Genomic DNA, 6,000 nt, shown 5'->3' on the forward strand with positions numbered 1-6,000 from the left:
GCGGGAGGTACTGAACATTTCACTGCAGCCTACGCAGATGACTTACTAGTTATCACCTCTAACCCAGAATCCTCCTTTCCGGCCTTGTCCCGTCTCTTTGACCAATTCCACCTGTGACGGACTGAATCGTCACTGGGGTTGCTGGAGAGGCCTGAGGGCTAGCCTCCTTCCTACGGACTATGGACCCAGAACTATGGAGACCCCCTCAGACCTTTTGCGGTTACAAGGAACTATGAACCCTGATTTATGTGTGGAGTTTATATGCTACATATTTCCTATTGACCACTAAAGGTGCAGGGTGTGAATCCAGCAACACAAAAGGGTTAACTCTGCATTGAAATTGTGTTAGTGATCGGATTAAGATAGCTGACTCTAGGAGTAGCCGACTCCAGTGTAGATGAGTAGATCACCCTATGATACACTCAGGAGATAATCCCATCACATGTGTCTCCTCTCTCCCTATTCATTCATTAGGCAGGTGGTGAAGATGTCTGTTTGCATTTTGTTCATGGTTGATTAATTTATGTTGTTAGACTTCTTGAACTGTATATATACTGAGTTGGTCTTCAATATTTCATGTGTGGGGGAACAGCTATATTTACTCTGGGTATTGCTATCAGTATTATACTCCCCTGGGATTACAACACGGTTCTACCCACTGGAAGTTGGACCCTGGTCTTGGGCCCAGGGTGGGTGGAACGGAGGTACCCAGTCGGGGTGCCAGGAGATCTGTTACACCACCATCTGTCCAATTTTAAAATCAACCCAAATCTGAGGCATTGAACATCACCTGCCTGCCCTCTACAATCTCAGCAGTCAAACAGGTCACCTCATTCCCATGGTCCTCTTCATCCATAAACTATTTGGGTCTACATATATCCCTATCTCCTGACAGTTTGTACTCTCTAAATTATGTGCCCTTATTGCAAACGATTGAAACTATTCTCAACTCCTGGAAGATTCTGTTTATCTTATGAATGGGTCGCTCCAACCTGCTCAAAATGATAATAGCCCCTAAAATATCATACCTGATGCAGACTCTGTCTATCTATCTTCCTCCCTCCTTCTTTCTTAAACTTTGCAGACTATTCATGAAATACGTCTGGGGCTCATCTTATCACAAAGTAGCTTATAGCACCCTGATCAAACGAAAGATGAAGGGATTGGATTACCAGATATGTTGTCAACATATGAGTCCATACAACTCACAAGAATTCTTGACTGGCACAAAAGACCTAGCCCAAAACTTTATGTCCCCATTGAAGAAGAAGCAAATAATTTCTCTCTAACTCAAGCCTTGATCGTAACTGCAACCTGGACACACCTGTCACAGCCACTATCTCTGGCTGTGACCTTCCGTCCTTGCTCGTTCAGCGCTCCTCGCGGAAGTTTCGTTTCTGTGTGTTATTTGTGGTTCTGTATGGGTTAACTCCCGTGTGTTCCTATTAGGAGTTAATCCACTCTGTCTGCTACATGGTTGTGGCCTCTCTGCTGCACCCATGGAACCTGTATATAAGGCTGAGGTTTCATCAGTTCAGTGTCAGCTCTCCTGGTGTGTGTTGTCTTGTCCTGCTCCTTGTTTGTACCCACTCTCCCATGCTGCTGACCCATGGGATCTGTGTCTGTCTGTGCTCTGTGGGTTTCCCTACTTGTTCATTCTGTCACGAGTTGGACGTCCCACAACAGACCTCCGCGTCGTCAAGCAATAAACAAACGGAAATCAGGTACAGACACACAAGAGTTTGTTGCACAAACAAAAAACAGGGAAGGCAGCACAGACAAAACATGAGCTCTATGTACCGTCAGCACAATGGGAGTAAACCCCCACTGCGACACTGTCTAGTTCACGCTCCAGAGTGGACCCTGGCAACTTCCTGCTGCAAAGCCTAAGCCTACCATCTGGGACCCTAGTGAATACCAGGAGTTGCTTAGTCACGCCCCTCTGGAGTATTACTAGACAGTGGCGCAGTGGGGGTTTGCTCCCACTGTGCTGACGGTACATAGAGCTCATGTTTTGTCTGTGCTGCCTTCCCTGGTTTTTGTTTGTACAATAAACTCTTGTGTGTCTGTACCTGATTTCCGTTTGTTTATTGCTTGACGACACGGAGGTCTGTCGCGGGACCTCCAACTCGTGACAACACCCCATTCCACACCATAATCTACTAACAAAAGCTTCCTTGCACCTTTGGAATAAACTTTCTAAGAATCAAACATTCTAACCTACCCCCTCACCGCTAGCGAGTCTGGGAGACCTGCCGGGCCTCCAGGATCCATACGCCTCACAATGGCTTCCGTTGCAAAATAAATTGAGATGCCACCTGATAGGGGACATATTACAAGAGGGTTTATTCCCAAATTTGGTGACTCTTCAGTCAACGGTCACGGGAACCACAATAGATGACGTCACATATAACCATCTATATTTAAATTTTAAAAAGCTGACCAAAATGGGAAATAATACCAGAGAACTAACATGGCTGGAGAAGTTGGCAGCTTCCCGCCCATAGCTCCGGAGGGTTATATCAAAAGTTAATGCAGGACTGCGTTGAGACTCCTCAAGAGTCTATGTACTGCCATACATCTCAGCATGGGAGAAAGAATTATCTATCGACCTCACAGAGGCTGATATCAAGCAGATATATACATTTTTCCTGGGACCATCTAGTTGCGTCCTTTTACAAGAAATGGCATACAAACTAGTCAGTCGTTGGTACAAGACTCTGGTGGCGCTAAATCGCACGAATCCTACAATTCCAGCCAGTTGGAGATGTGCCAAAAATGTTGTTTCATACATCCACCTATGATGGGAATGTCCCATAATCAAACTTTTCTGGACTGGAGTAGTGGAAGTCCTCTCAAAAATTTGCCCAAACGCTAATTTTGATCCCTGAGTTAATCTTTCTTAACCTCATACCACCATTGGTGACAAACTATAATAAGCTACTCTGGAATCAATTAGTACTATTGGCTAAAGCCATGATTCCTTTGTATTGGAAACAACCGATTACGCCTCCAATATCCCATTGGATCACCAAGATCGGTCAAATTGGGAGGTTGGAGTAACTTTGGTCATATGCAAATGGTCAACACAATAAATATAAGCTTACCTGGGCTCAATGAAAGTCCTTCGCGCAAGGCCCAGAAATACTTCCATATATTGATAATCAGGAATAAAAGTTAATCTATTATAGTAGAGTTTTCTAACACATGTAAACACAATCTCAGGTGCTCTGTCCCCACACATTCCACTTATCTAAGTTTATCTGGCTTCGCGACAACCTTCTCGTTGAAGTATGTTTATATTGGTTTACCCATACTCTTATCCGAACCATGCATGCTTCACACTAGCCATAAGCACTATTGGGCAACTTAAGAAGATCAATGGCGATGTATATTTCAGCATATTGAATAAATAGCGCCCTCGAAGGTAGGGAAGCTTCAGCAGATATTTAGCAACTTTGAATCGCAAACAATGTTACAATGTTACATGACATGCTTTGAGTACTTTCACACTAGTTTTGTTTTCTGGTATGGAGTACCGTCTTAGGGGCTCAATACTGGAAAAAAACTGATCAGTTTTATCCTAATGCATTCTGAATGGAGAGCATTCTGTTCAGGATGTATCAGTTCAGTCCCTCTTACATTTTTTGGGCTGAGAAAATACTGCAGCATGCTGCAGTTTTCTCTCCGGCCAAAAATCCTGAACACTTGGCGGAATTCCATTGAAATGCATTAATGCCGGATCTGGCCTCAAGTGTTTCGGCAAAACGGATCTGTTCTTTCCGTCCGCGCATGCTCAGGCCATTAAATCTGTGGGAAAAAAAAATACCGGATCCATTTTTCCAGAAGACAACCGGAAAGACTGATCTGGTATTGCAATTTATTTGCATTAGTTTGCGTCCAGATTGCCGGATCCGGCAGGCAGTTTCGGCGACAGAACTGCTTGCCGGAATCCTCTGCCGCAAGTGTGAAAGTACCCTTAGCTCATTTATATGTTCTGTACTTTTCTCTACTCTTTAAAATCAATAAAAAAGAGATTTGACACAAAAGCCATATGGTGCTCCTTCCACTCTGAAGCAAAAAATAAAATGGCATTCACAAAATGATCCAAACATGAAGTAGACATATGGGAAATGTAAAGTAATAGCTATTTTTGGAGGTATTACTATCTATTATAAAAGTAGAGAAATTGAAACTTGAAAATGTGAAATTTTTTAAAAAATGTTTGGTAAATTTTGTATTTTTTTATAAATGAAAATGAATTTTTTTTTTACTCTGTTTTACCACTGTCATGAAGTAAAATATGTGACAAGAAAACAATCTCAGAATGTCCTGGATAAGTAAAAGTGTTTTAAAGTTATAACCACATAAAGCGACAAATATCAGATTTGCTAAAAATGGCCTGGTCCTTAAAGGGACACTGACAGGCCGAATAAGCATAATTAGCTGTATATATGTATGCACAGGTCTTCTATTGTGTAATAAAAACATATAAGTCTAACCCCTGTCCACCTTATGAAGACTGTAAAATGATGTTTTATAACCTGTTAGAATTGCTAGTCTTTCTGCCCAAGGGGCGGCGTTTCAGCTTTACTTCTGCCCAGGCAGCCTCCCCCAACCGCCGTTCTGAAGCGCCGCCCAGCTCATCAATATTCACTTTGCTGGGCGGCTTCTGCTGTCCCCGACGTTCCGAGATCCGGTGCATGCGCCCGGCACCCTCACTGGCCGGGATCACATCGTGCCTGTGTCCCCTCTGCTTCTTTGAGGCCGCTTCAGCCTCTGCGTTCTGCGCCTGCGTCGGGCACTTTTCTCAGCAGCGCAGAAGCCGCCCAGCGAAGTGAATATTGATGAGCTGGGCGGCACTTCAAAACGGCGGTTGGGGGGCGGCTGCCTGGGCAGAAGTAAAGCTGAAACGCCGCCCCTTGGGCAGAAAGACTAGCAATTCTAACAGGTTATAAAACATCATTTTACAGTCTTCATAAGGTGGACAGGGGTTAGACTTATATGTTTTTATTACACAATAGAAGACCTGTGCATACATATATACAGCTAATTATGCTAATTCTTAACGGGTTAATGCCCCCTCTCAGTAGATATACAGTACAGACCAAAAGTTTGGACACACCTTCTCATTCAAAGAGTTTTCTTTATTTTCATGACTATGAAAATTGTAGATTCACACTGAAGGCATCAAAACTATGAATTAACACATGTGGAATTATATACATAACAAAAAAGTGTGAAACAACTGAAAATATATCATATTCTAGGTTCTTCAAAGTAGCCACCTTTTGCATTGATTACTGCTTTGCACACTCTTGGCATTCTCTTGATGAGCTTCAAGAGGTAGTCACCTGAAATGGTCTTCCAACAGTCTTGAAGCAGTTCCCAGAGATGCTTAGCACTTGTTGGCCCTTTTGCCTTCACTCTGTGGTCCAGCTCACCCCAAACCATCTCGATTGGGTTCAGGTCCGGTAACTGTGGAGGCCAGGTCATTTGGCGCAGCACCCCATCACTCTTCTTCATGGTCAAATAGCCCTTACACAGCTTGGAGGTGTGTTTGGGGTCATTGTCCTGTTGAAAAATAAATGATGGTCCAACTAAACGCAAACCGGATGGAATAGCATGCTGCTGCAAGATGCTGTGGTAGCCATGCTGGTTCAGTATGCCTTCAATTTTGAAAAAATCCCCAACAGTGTCACCAGCAAATCCCCTACACCATCACACCTCCTCCTCCATGCTTCACGGTGGGAACCAGGCATGTAGAGTCCATCAGTTCACCTTTTCTGCATCACACAAAGACACGGTGGTTGGAACCAAAGATCTCAAATTTGGACTCATCAGACCAAAGCACAGATTTCCACTGGTCTAATGTCCATTCCTTGTGTTCTTTAGCCCAAACAAGTCTCTTCTGCTTGTTGCCTGTCCTTAGCAGTCGTTTCCTAGCAGATATTCTACCATGAAGACCTGATTCACACAGTCTCCTCTTAACAGTTCTAG

Source organism: Bufo gargarizans, chromosome 4 (assembly GCF_014858855.1).
Source record: "Bufo gargarizans isolate SCDJY-AF-19 chromosome 4, ASM1485885v1, whole genome shotgun sequence".
NCBI lineage: Eukaryota > Metazoa > Chordata > Amphibia > Anura > Bufonidae > Bufo > Bufo gargarizans.